Consider the following 13,329-nt stretch of genomic DNA (forward strand, 5'->3'; position numbering starts at 1 on the left):
TTAAGTATATTTTTTTTCTTTTTTTAAGTTTTATTTAATGAATATAAATTTCCAAAGTATAGCTTATGGATTACAATGGCTTCCCCCCCATAACGTCCCTCCCACACGCAACCCTCCCTTTCCTACTCCCTCTCCCCTTCCATTCACATCAAGATTCATTTTTGTTTCTCTTTATATACAGAAGATCAGTTTAGTATACATTAAGTAAAGATTTCAACAGTTTGCTCCCACATAGAAACACAAAGCGAAAAATACTGTTTGAGTACTAGTTATAGCATTAAATCTCAATGTACAGCACACTAAGGACAAAGATCCTACATGAGGAGTAAGTGCACAGTGACTCCTGTTGTTGACTTAACAAATTGACACTCTTGTTTATGGCTTCAGTAATCACCCTAGGCTCTTGTCATGAGCTGCAATTGTTGGCAATTTATATTAAATTTAAAATTGATGCCAATTATTAACTAGGCTAGAACAGTAATTATTGAATAAGTTAATTTATCTTCACTACCCATATAGCCAAGCAATTATGTTGTACTAAAGCTATGGTATTATGAAGCAAATGATACAGATAATGTGGCAGTGAATCAGAGGATGGAACATAAAGATACTCACAAGTTTTCAGACTAAACAGTGAAAATATGTCAAAAAGTGTTCTAATATAGTTAGCAAACTATGACTACTTTGTACAAAAATTAGTGGAAAATGAAACAAAGAGCATTATACTAATTAATTTTAAAATGACTCTGAAATATGGATTCTGTAAAGAAATATGTTGCTAAGGTTTTTTATTTTTGGCTGAATTTCCACATACTAATTTATTAGAATTACTAAAAATAGTTTCAGTATGCATTGTTTTATGGTTTTCAATATACTTTTAGTGATAATCTCAATTAAGTCTTAGAGTGATCATATAAAATAAGCAAGGAACCTTTCTCTTTTCTCATAGCAAATAAAGTGACAATTGAGAAGATTAAATGGGTTAATGCAAATAACATGACTTGTAAATATGATAAATAGACTGGGCCTTTATTTTTCATCTGCTAATACCACAATTCTCACTAAAGAAAAGATAATCTAAGAGTTTAAAGATAAGTAAAACAACATGGATATATGGATAACAGTCACAATTTAAACACATATATTCCTAAAGAATTTAATTTAGCTGTATTGGTAATGCTGATATCAAGGCCCACCCGGAAAACAAATGTAAGATATAGGAGTGCTCCAAAATTTGGAGAAAAAAAGGAATATTAAGGAATATTCTTTTTTTTTTAAACTTTTATTTAATGCATATAAATTTCCAAAGTACGACTTATGGATTACAATGGCTTTCCCCCCATACCGTCCCTCCCACCCACAACCCTCCCCTTTCCCACTCCCTCTCCCCTTCCATTCACATCAAGATTCATTTTCGATTATCTTAATATACAGAAGATCAGCTTAGTATACATTAAGTATGGATTTCAACAGTTTGCTCCCACACAGAAACATAAAGTGAAAAATAATAGATGATTTTTTAAAATGATGATGAAATCAGAGCAGACCTATTGTCATGTTTAATCCCAGTGAGAGTCAAGTTGGGAATTGATAATTTCTTTTTTTTTTTTTTTTTTTTTTTTTTTTTTTTTTTTTTTTTACAGAGGATCAGTTTAGTATGCATTAAGTAAGGATTTCAACATTTTGCACCCCCATAGAAACACAAAGTGAAATATATTGTTTGAGTACTCGTTATAGCATTAAATCTCAATGTACAGCACATTAAGGATAGAGATCCTACATGAGGAGTAAGTGCACAGTGACTCCTGTTGTTGACTTTACCAATTGACACTCCTGTCTATGGCATCAGTAATCTCCCTATGCTCCAGTCATGAGTTTCCAAGGCTATGGAAGCCCTCTGAGTTCTCCGATTCTTATCTTGTTTAGACAAGCTCATAGTCAAAGTGGAGGTTCTCTCCTCCCTTCAGAGAAAGGTACCTCCTTCTTTGATGGCCTGTTCTTTCCACTGGGATCTCACTCGCAGAGATCTTTTGCCAGAGTGTCTTGGCTTTCCATGCCTGAAATACTCTCATGAGCTTTTCAGCCAGCTCCGAATGCCTTTAGGGCTGATTCTGAGGCCAGAGTGCTATTTAGGACATCTGCCATTCTATGAGTCTGCTGAGTATCTCACTTCCCATGTTGGATCACTCTCCCCTTTATTTACTCCATCAGTTAGCGTTAGCAGGTATTAGACTTGTCTATGTGCTCCCTTTGACTCCCAGTTCCTTCACCATGACCAACTGTGAACTGAAACTGATCACCTGGAACAGTGAGATGGCATTGGTACATGCCACCTCGATGGGATTGAATTGGAATCCCCTGGTATGCTTCCAACTCCACCACTTGGGGCAAGTCAGCCTGAGCATGTCCCAAATTATACATCTCTTCCCTCTCCCATTCCCACCACCATGTTCAACAGGGATCACATTTCAGTTAATTTTCAACACTTAAGAATAACTGTGCATCAATTACAGATCTAAACCAGTCATATTAAGTAGAACAGATAAAAAAAAACTACTAAGAGGGATAATGTATTTAGTTGTTCATTAACAGTCAGGGCTATGCTGATCAAGCCACCATTTCCCATAGTGTCCACCTCACTCCAACAGGTTTCCCTCTTGGTGTTCAGTCAGTCGTCACCGATCAGGGAGAACATATGGTATTTGTCCCTTTGGGACTGGCTTATTTCACTCAGCATGATGTGTTCAGGAATATGTTAAGGAATGTTAAGGAATATTCTTAATTTAATAAATATAAATTTTATTTTCATGTGCTCAATCACCAAATATGTATTGTGTATCTACTACTTGTGAAAACTTCAGTTCATCTCAGAAGTAAAACTGAGAAGCTTACGGTACAAAAACATAATATATGCCTGAAGTTAAAAGTTAATATTGGTCTATTACATAAAGTCATGTTGAAAGGCAAATCATGATAGAGACATCTTAACACAAAGATGATTTATTACAATATTTAAATTTCTATTTGAAAACTTAAATGCAAGTACTATAAACAGATTTTGTATTTGGTTTGAGAAGCAGAGAGACAAGCAGAGAAAGCTCCCAAATACTCCTTTACTCCCCAAATGCCTGCAACAGCTGGAACTGGTCCAGGTTGAAGCTGGGAGCCATGAACCTAGTCTAAGTCTCTCAGATGACTGGCAGGGACACAATTACTTTAGCCATCATCAGTGCTTTGTATGATCCAGATTAGCAGGAAGAAGGCATGAGGAGTCAGAACCAGAACTAGAACCCATCTATGTTGATGTGAGATGGGAGCGTCTAACCAGCATCTTTAATGGACCAAATGCCTGCCTTGTTTATGACATAGATATGGTAGCTAAAATATGATTCCAATTTTTAAAATTGCCTTATGTTCATTTTTTCAATTTCTACATGCATATATTTACCTAATAAAATTCTCAACTGTATGTTAGTTTTGAAAAGGTTTGAGATTTTATTATGAAATGTTAAATATAATTTTAGCGCATTTTCACTGAAATATATTTAAAGAAAATAAATAAAATAAAATATATTTACAAATAATATATATTTAAAGAAAAACTACTCTGCATTATTTTAACATTCATAATGAGCTATTTAATACTCACAAAATTGTATTTCTTTCAAAACTGAAAAAACAAACACAGTAACATTAGAACTACATTATATTCTCTGTTAAGGTGTTATCAGTAAATTTCTATTCTACGTGAATATAAATAATACTTCTACGATTCTAAGGAAACATTTCCTTATTTTGAGGAATTTAATGAAATGATCACAGAAATGCTAGGATAGATTATATTCTTTGGCTTTCTGTTATTTTTTCCTATTTTTTTTCTGCTTGCCATTTTTCCTTTCTGTTTGTTTTATTTAAGTTATACAAGTTTCATGTGTTTCATATATACAGATTTAAAAGCATAGTGACATTTCCCCCATAATCTTCCTCTCACCCATGCTCCAACCCTTCTTCCTCCTGCCTCTTACATTCCCACTCTTACTTTTTACAAAGATCTGTTTCCAGTTTACTTAATGATCGTATGGTTAACTCCACATTAAGTAAAAGAGTTCAACAAATAGTATGAAGAGAAAAAGAAAAAGGAAATAAGAACTGCACTGTTCCTCAAAGGTAGAGATAAGGGCTGTAAAACAATCATCACATCTCAAGATCTCCATTTCACTCCAGCACATTACATCTCAGGTACTCAATTAGTTACCTCAGATCAGGGAAAACATAGGGTGTCTATGTCACTAAGTACAAAGGTTTCCAGTTGTGTCCATCTTATAAAAGACAGGGTTTCATTTTTTCTTTACAGCTGAGTTGTACTCCATAGTGTATAAATACCATAATTTCTTTATTTAGTCAACAATTGATGAACATCTGGTTGATTCAACATCCGGTTGATTCAACATCTTAGTGTGAATTGTGCTGTAATGAACATGGGGGTACAGACAATTCTTACATGTTGCTCCCCCACTCACGGAGGAATGACACCAGACCCTGCGCTGTTCTCTTTCCCCAGCTCTTCCCGGGTTTGCTGCTGCTCCCCCAACCTCCGCAGAAGGGCGGCACCCCCGCTGCTTCCCCCGCTTCCGCGGAGGAGCGGCACACCACCAGCCGGCTATTTCAGGGGTTCCTCAGAAGTTCCTCCTGCATGTTGTCTCTCTCCTCCTTTATAGTCCTATTCCACCAATCCAAACTTTGCTGGCATTCTCTCCCCATGCGCTGAGCACGCTGCTCTCCTCCAATCAGGGGCAGGATCAGCTCCTGCAGCTTGTTAGTTGAATTGGTGAGGCAGCTGTGTGGAAGTTGTTTACTCCCATATGGTGGGAGATCAGATGCATAGAATTAGTCTTAGAATTCCAGTAGTTTAGTCTAGTCTCGGTTGCTCCCCACACTTACATATGCTGGGTAAATTCCCAGGAGTGGGATGGCTAGGTCTATATGCAAATTTCTAAGGTATGTCCAAGCTGTCTTCCATAGTGGCTGCACCAGCTTACATTTCAACCAATGGTGGACTAGGGTACCTTTTCCCCACATCTTCGCCAGCATTTGTTGTTTGTTGATTTCTCTATGAGAGCCATTCTAACTGGAGTGAGATGAAACATCATTGTGGTTTTGATTTGTATTTCCCAAATGGCTAGTGTTGCTGAGCATTTTCTCAAGTGTGTTGGCCATTTGAATTTCCTCTCTTGAAAAATGACTCTTCAAGCTTGTTGCCCATGTCTTAACTGGATCGTTTGTTCGTTGTTATTGAATTTCTTTAGTTCCTTATAGTTCTTGAATGTTAATCATTTATCAGTTGTATAGTTTGCAAATATTTTCTCTCATTCTGCCAGTTACCTCTTTACTACGCTGAGTGTATCTTTTGCAGTGCAGAAGTTTCTCAGCTTGATGTAATCCCATTTGTTAATTTTGGCTTTGATTGCCTGTGCTTCTGGGGTCTTTTACAAGAAGTCTTTGCCTATGACAATGTTTTGGAGAGTTTTCCCAATTGACTTTTTTTTAAGATTTATTTATTTATTTGAAACACAGAGTTATAGAGAGGCAGAGGCAGAGTCAGAGAGAGAGAGAGAGAGAGAGAGAGAGAGGTCTTCCATCTGCTGGTTCACTCCCCAAATGGTTGCAATGACCAGAGTTGGGCCGCTCCGAAGCCAGGAGTCAAGAGCTTCTTCTTAGTCTCCCATGTGGATGTGGAGGTGTCTAAGCACATGGGCCTTCTTCTGTTTTCTCGGGCCACAGCAGAGAGCTGGATCAGAAGTTGAGCAGCTGGGACTTGAAGCAGTTGACCATATGGGATGCCAGTACTGCAGGTGGTAGCTTTACCTCTTTGCCACAGCTCCAGCCCCTACTTTCTAAAGCACTTTATTTTTTACATTGTCAGACTAACATGGTGTGGCAGACTGATAGCACTAACACCTCCTGTTCCCTGCCCCATGGTGTATGTATCTGTGCCCTTTTCATTTGATGACATTATTCTTTATCCTTCCCCCAATGTTCCGTAAAAGAAAAAATACATTTTGAATTTAAAATATATTTAAATGTATCTGTTTGATTTGTCATAGCTAATAAAATATTAGCAAATATCTTGAGAGTAAAAGTTCAGAAACTACATCATTGATTGGGTTTGCCAGCCTTTATTTTCTATTTTTAGAATTGCCTAGCTGACCAGTGACTGACTACGGTTAGATGAATGAGTTAAGAATGATTACTCAAGTACAGGCCAGGTAAAACTCAAGAATCTATACATGTTTATTCCCCTATGTCACTGGGATTTATCATGAAATTTTACAAGGTAGTAGGTAACCAACACTTATTGCCCAATATTAGTTTTTCCATTTAAGTTTTAAAATTAAGCCTCCTTATAAATCCCTGAGATATTGTAATCCTGTATGGAATAAATAGTTACGAATTCACTGCTTTTGAAGGAACATTTCCTTCTTTAGGTATATATGTATACCTAATTAGGTATGTGTGTCTGCATGTGTATATACTAACCTATATTTAATATGAACCAAAAAAGTACCTATTTTATTTCTATCTATGTACATATCTACTCATCTATCTGATATTTTTTCTCAAACTATACAAAATGAATGCATACAAACATTAAATCATAGTTGTTTCTTGAAATTTCTATTTAAGCAATTAGTGTAGGGACTTAGAAATTTTCTTTGAAGAAAACCCAAATTGAACATCCGTATAATTTTTAAAGTTTATGTGTGATTTACTTAAAATTTATTATATATATAAAACTTGAGGGATCAATATTAATCTCAATTCAGAGACTCTACTCCCAAATTTTCAAATATAAAGGTATGAAGAAATTATACATATTTTATATTTTCTTTTTACCAAGGAGAATCAAATGATCTTATAAAATTTAATTTTGCATGTTTGATTTTCACATTAATACTCATATTCCTTTTTAATAGATATATGAATTAATATTTAAAAATACAAATAGATGCCAGCATGTGTTGTAAAATTTGGGAAATTGTAGACTACATTGATTTAATTTTTAATTCCATTTCCTAAACTTTTACTTTCTAGAACATCTTGACATTCTACAATTCATATGTTGTAATTGTCTAAGAGATATGGCATTCTCAGAAGGTTTTTTCCATGTCTCTGGTATGCTTCCAAATATATAAAAAAAACTATTAAAGGAAATACTTACTCAGTTTGGTATTTTGCCCTATAATTTTGCCACTTCCTAAGATTTGGAACTGATCTATATGTGTTGTGGGTTTTTTTTAATAATAATTGAGATAATAATTACATATTTATTATATATAATATAAGAAGTTTCAATATGACTCTGAACTTTAATATGTAGAAGAGAGTTCCAGACTCATCTCTTGGAATGATACAAGAAAGTATTTCTGCTATTACTACATCTGCCAGGAAGGTTTACCAGCTTCCTTCAAATATTCTTTCTCTCTGTTATTCTTTAAACTATTGTATGTAAGCAAGTGGCCAGATGGTCACAACCAAAATGCTGGGAATTTAAATATTTGAGGGGCCTGCACTGTGGCACAGCTGGTTAAAGCCCTGGCGTGCAGTGCTGACATGCCATATGAGTGCTGGTTCGAGTCCTGGCTGCTTCACCTCTGATCCAGCTCTTTGCTATGGTCTGGGAAAACAGTGGAAGATGGCCCAAGTCCTTGGGCCTCTGCACTCATGTGGGAGACCCGGAGGAAGCTCCTGGTTCCTGGCTTCAGATCAGCTCAGCTCTGGCCGTTGCAGTCATTTGGGGAGTGAACCAGCAGATGGAAGACGTCTCTCTCTCTCTCTCTCTCTCTCTCTCTCTCTAACTCTGTCTTTCAAATAAATAAAATAAATCCTTAAAAATAAATAAATAAATAAATAAATAATGAATAAATAAATATTCTTTGAAGATGCTTGCATATGTTTCTCCGCTATCACATTTTGCTGCTACTGTCACAGATTGGCAGTACCTCTAAGAAAAACAGTGAGACAATTTGTAGTTTCTAAAACAGAAAAACAAAGGATGCTTTATGGGTTGAGTTGTGTCCCTCAAATTTCAGATGTTAAAACTCTAACCCCCAGCACCTCAAAATAGGACTGGATTGTAAGATAGGACCTCTGAAAGGTTCATTAAAATTAATGCCACTAGAGTTGATTATAAGCCAGTGGTGCCTGATATTGTTAATAAAAGGAGACTAGAAAACAAGGAGATGCCTTTGTGCAGAGGGAAAATCCTTTGAGGCACAGGTAGATGCAGCCATGTGTAAATGGAGAACCTCAAAAGAAGTCAAAAGTGGCCACTTTGATCTTGTTTTTTGTCTCCATAACTGGGAGACATAAATATGTTATTTAAGGCGCTCAGTCTGTAATATGTGTTATACCCTAGCAAACTCACTTGGATTATTTTTACTTTTAACATAGCATTTAAGATTGCAAATCTGGAATGTTGTAGCTGTAATTCCAAGATACTCCAGCCTTAAGGCTACTACTACAATTTTGACATAGCATTACATTGAATTAATTCTTATGCACTCTTGATATTCAATTCATTCATGTAGTAGAGGATTATAATTCAATCAAGTTTTAAGATGAATATTTCCTTGGAAATATGGAATTTCTCATCTATTGTTGCTTTTATTAAGACTTTTTCTGTATCTAAGAACAGTGTCATGGTTGTTGCTCAGATATTATACTCAGGATATTGCATTTTTAAATAATGATATGGAATACTGCCAAACACAATCAAACATGAAAAGTACTTAAACTGTTTTATGAGAGATAAAATAAAGAATGGATAATATTTAATTATAAATGGCCAATTATTAAAAATGTAATCCATTTCCTAAATACTTCGTACTATTCTCAGTAAAACTACATGGTCTAAACATTGGCATCACGCTAAATATAATTACATATGTCAAGTCATTAATACTAACAAGCACTTTCATGTTATGACTAAAAGTTCAGACTAATATTCACTGAATTTGTAATGTTTTCCAGGAACCTCAATGAATTGCACAGATTGTGAGAAAGAAATTCTTTTAGAAGGACAAAGCAAGTAAAATTTTTATCCATTGCTTCTTCGTAATGAGGAAATGACAATACACTTTATTTCACATTTATGTCTTTACTTCATTGCAATGTGATTGTGGCTGAAAATTTTCTTACTTGATTGGCAGTTTTTGTTCTTCTCATCTATATAATAATCGGTTTGTCCTTTATTAAAATTGGTTCTATGCAGAAAAAAAGTAAATCATTTGGATCTGCAATGATGGTAAAATGTGAAAATGTACCCCATAGATAATACTCTATGTTGAATAATGAACACTTCACTCTGGTAGATACTTTTAGAATCCAGCTGTTAATTTATTTGTCCCATGAATAAAATGTATTGCCATATTAAAAGCATATTCATATATATATATATATATGTATTCTATTTGTTTCTTTAATTTCTCCTTGGAAATAATCTGCCATTATAAATATTCACATTTTGGGAGTGAATCAGGGAGCAGCAACTCCCATTTCTCTCTTTATTTACCAGCCCTGCCAATAACTGACTTTCAAATAAATACATACAATTTTTTAAGTATATAGTGGGCATAAAATCATGATACCAAGATTGCTTAAAAGGCCAATACTTTAAGTTATAAGCATGAATAAGTGAATTCAATACATATACTACATTAATTGGCAGTAAAAATGAATGACACAATTGAAAAAATCTAGTCATTCTGGGTTGTGGGTACATTTTTGTATGTCTTTTGTTAGGATCCCTTAGTTGCTAAGCCAATTACACCACTCTGAAATTGACAGCTATGGATGCAGCATAATCAAAACTTACCGAATTTTTTCTTGCTAAGTGACATTGATGGATAAGTAAATGGTAACACCTTTGCTCACTATTGTACTTTATTATCATGAATATATCCAGGTCTTTATATTTAAAATATATTTAAATATCCTTAGCCATTGATTGAGCTAAATATTTCAATCAACTGCTTTTGGTGTGAAATATGTTCTCACAACTTGTACTTTATTGGAATTGAAGATTCTGAATAACATGGTTTATAATCTTTTGCCAACAGAAAAAAAAAATACTACCAATGTTGTGGGATTTCAAGGCAAGATTTAGAAATAACTTGCTTTTTTATATGAGTGTGATTTTCAAATTGTCATGGACTATAACCTATGTCTACTAATATAATACTTTAACATTTCATACACAAACAGCTTTGAAATGTTCATAGGAATTAAGAGATAAATTTCTTCTGGTGCAAAAATTTTTGAAACTCTTGTATAGATATCTCATAATACATATTTTTCTAGAACTGCCTTAAGGCATTACACATAATGTTATGTTTTGTTTTATTTGCATAAGTGTTGTCTTTTAGGTATATATTGTAATGTGAAAAATATTATGTTCAACACATAGTAAAAAAAAGAATAGTTCACATAAATTTTTGATAGTCCCTAGTTGTTTAGCTAAAATTTATAAAGTAGGCTGTCTCAGATATTTTGCTATAATAATAAAAATATAATATATATCTTTGATCAATTCTTAGTTTGCATTTGAATAGCTCATTATTGACATCCAGTTTTACTTTTCAATTCTCTCCTGATGCATACTAGAAATTCCTCTGAAATTGATCATTTCATTAGCTGTACTACCAAAAGGAAAGGATTTTTGTTCACAAACCACATTTAAACCTCAGGGAGTGATCTGTATAAATGTAGTTTCCATTATCCCAGAACTGAAAATATTGGGGACACTATGGTTAGCAAAGCAGGGGACATAGGCCAACCTTGGACACAAGGGTGCTGCCAAGTGAGGAATCATCAAAAAGTTCATGAAATACATGTTATTAAAATAAATGTGTGCATTTCCTTTTCTTACTAAAATAAACTTTTTCTTTAATTCTTCTTTCCCATGAAGTTTTTCATGTCCTTTCATAGGCAGCTCATCATGAAACATCCAGAACCAGCAGAGAAGGACAAGTTGTGGAAGGAAAGAACAGCCTATATTTAAGTGCAAGAAAAATGATATTGGACAGATTAGAACATTGATACTTAGCAATTGATGGTAACTTTTTGATCAAAAGTAATTAAATAATAATAATGTCAAATTTTGAAGATAAATGTGATTTCTGAATATATGCATTTCACATAATTCCTTAAAAACAATCCAGCTAAGGAAAAAAAATTAGTGTATCATATGATATTATTTGATGGTACCTACCAATGTAATATTTTAATGTTATGCAAATTTCTCTTAACATAAATTATATACAATTTGGTTTACTTTATAAAAATCAATAATAAGATTGATCATTCAATAGATGTTATTTTTCTTTGATTTTCACTTTATGTGTATCATATAATATAACCATAGCAGTAAATCTATGAGCAATTTAAATATATGTTGACACTACTGTTTTAAATGTCTACAATGAACAGTAAATGCCTTAGCTTTTGAATGCCTAGTATCATTTTGAAAATACATATACACATAATGTTTCATTAATAATTGACAATTGTGTACTTTAATTTTTCCTCTAAATCATTTTAAAACTCTTCTCATAATTTTATTGTCATGTTGGAATGCCTTATATATCATTATATCATATTTCTCTACAAGATGTATTAAACTACATTTAATATTTACTGATTCTCCGTGAATTGAAATTCTTCATACTAGATTTAAATTTATAGTAACTATTAAGGTACAATTACTGAAATATATATAACAGCTCTTGTCCTGACTGTTGATATACAATGTAATACTTAATCCATTTTAGTATTTTTTTTTGTTCTAGTACTATTGGTTGAACTCTGTAATTAACACACAATTATTTTTAGGTGTTTAAATTTTAACTGAAAAGTGACCCCTGTTAAATATAAGAGTGGGAATAAGAGAGGGAGGAGATGTACAATTTGGGATATGCTCATTCGGACCTACCCCAAATGGTGGAGTTAGAAACATGCCAGGGGATTCCAATACAATCCCATCGAGGTGGCATGTACCAATGCCATCTAACTAGTCCAACTGATCAACTTCAGTTCACAGTTGATCACACTGATAGGACTAAGAGCCAAAGGGAGCACATAAACAAGACTAGTGTCTGCGAATACTAACTGATAGAATCAAAAAGGGAAAGAACGATCCAACATGGGAAGCGAGATACACAGCAAACTCATAGAATGGCAGATGTCCTAAATAGCACTCTGGCCTCAGAATCAGCCCTTAAGGCATGCGGATCTGGCTGAAGAGCCCATGAGAGTATTTTAGGCATGGGAAGCCAAGACACTCTGGAAAAAAAAAAAAAAAAAAAAAAAAAAAAAAACTAAATGAAAGATCTCTGTGAGTGAGATCCCAGTGGAAAGAACGGGGCCATCAAAGAAGGAGGTACCTTTCTCTGAAGGGAGGAAAGAACCTCCACTTTGACTATGACCCTGTCGGAATAAGAGCGAAGTCAGCGAACCCAAAAGGCTTCCATAGCCTTGGCAACTCATGACTAGAGTCGAGGGAGATTACTGATGTCATAAACAAGAGTGTCAAATTGTGAAGTCAACAACAAGAGTCACTGGGTACTTACTTCTCATGTGGGATCTGTCCTTAATGTGTTGTCCAATGTGAAGTAATGCTATAACTAGTACTGAAACAATATTTTTACACTTTGTGTTTCTGTGTGGGTGCATACTGATGAAATTTTTACTTAATATATACTGATTCCATCTTCTGTATATAAAGATAATTGAAAATGAAAAAAAAGAAATATATATAAATGAATTAAAAATGTAGATAAATTAAGCACAAAAATAAATACTTCTGATAATGAGAATGAATATGGAATTACATGTTGCTTAACTCAAAGGAGGCAACCATGCTTCCTGTTGTCTCTTTTAATCATCTGTACTTTTTGCACCTAGGATCAAAGTAACATGGTAATATTGCACATGGTAATGGGTCTCAATTTGTCTTCTAAGGTGGGAGAAAGGAAACTGGGAGATGGAAGATGAGAAAGGAGAGCTCACATCCTTAGTTGCTAGCACTTCCTCCATTAGATCAATTCTAGGAACAATTTTCCAGATGGTATCAGCATATGGAAATTCCTTCTTTCTAAAAATTCTGTCTGTTTCCTTTGGATTGTTTGCATCTTTCCTTGTTTTTTTTTTTTTTGTTTTTTGTTTTTTGTTTTTTTTTTTTTTTGAGAGGATATCATTATAATAATCTCAAGTTCTTGGATGAGGAAACAGAGGTAGAATTCAGGTAAATTTACCCAAGAAGAAACAAAAATT

Source organism: Oryctolagus cuniculus, chromosome 8 (genome assembly GCF_964237555.1).
Source record: "Oryctolagus cuniculus chromosome 8, mOryCun1.1, whole genome shotgun sequence".
In the NCBI taxonomy this organism is placed as follows: Eukaryota; Metazoa; Chordata; class Mammalia; order Lagomorpha; family Leporidae; genus Oryctolagus; species Oryctolagus cuniculus.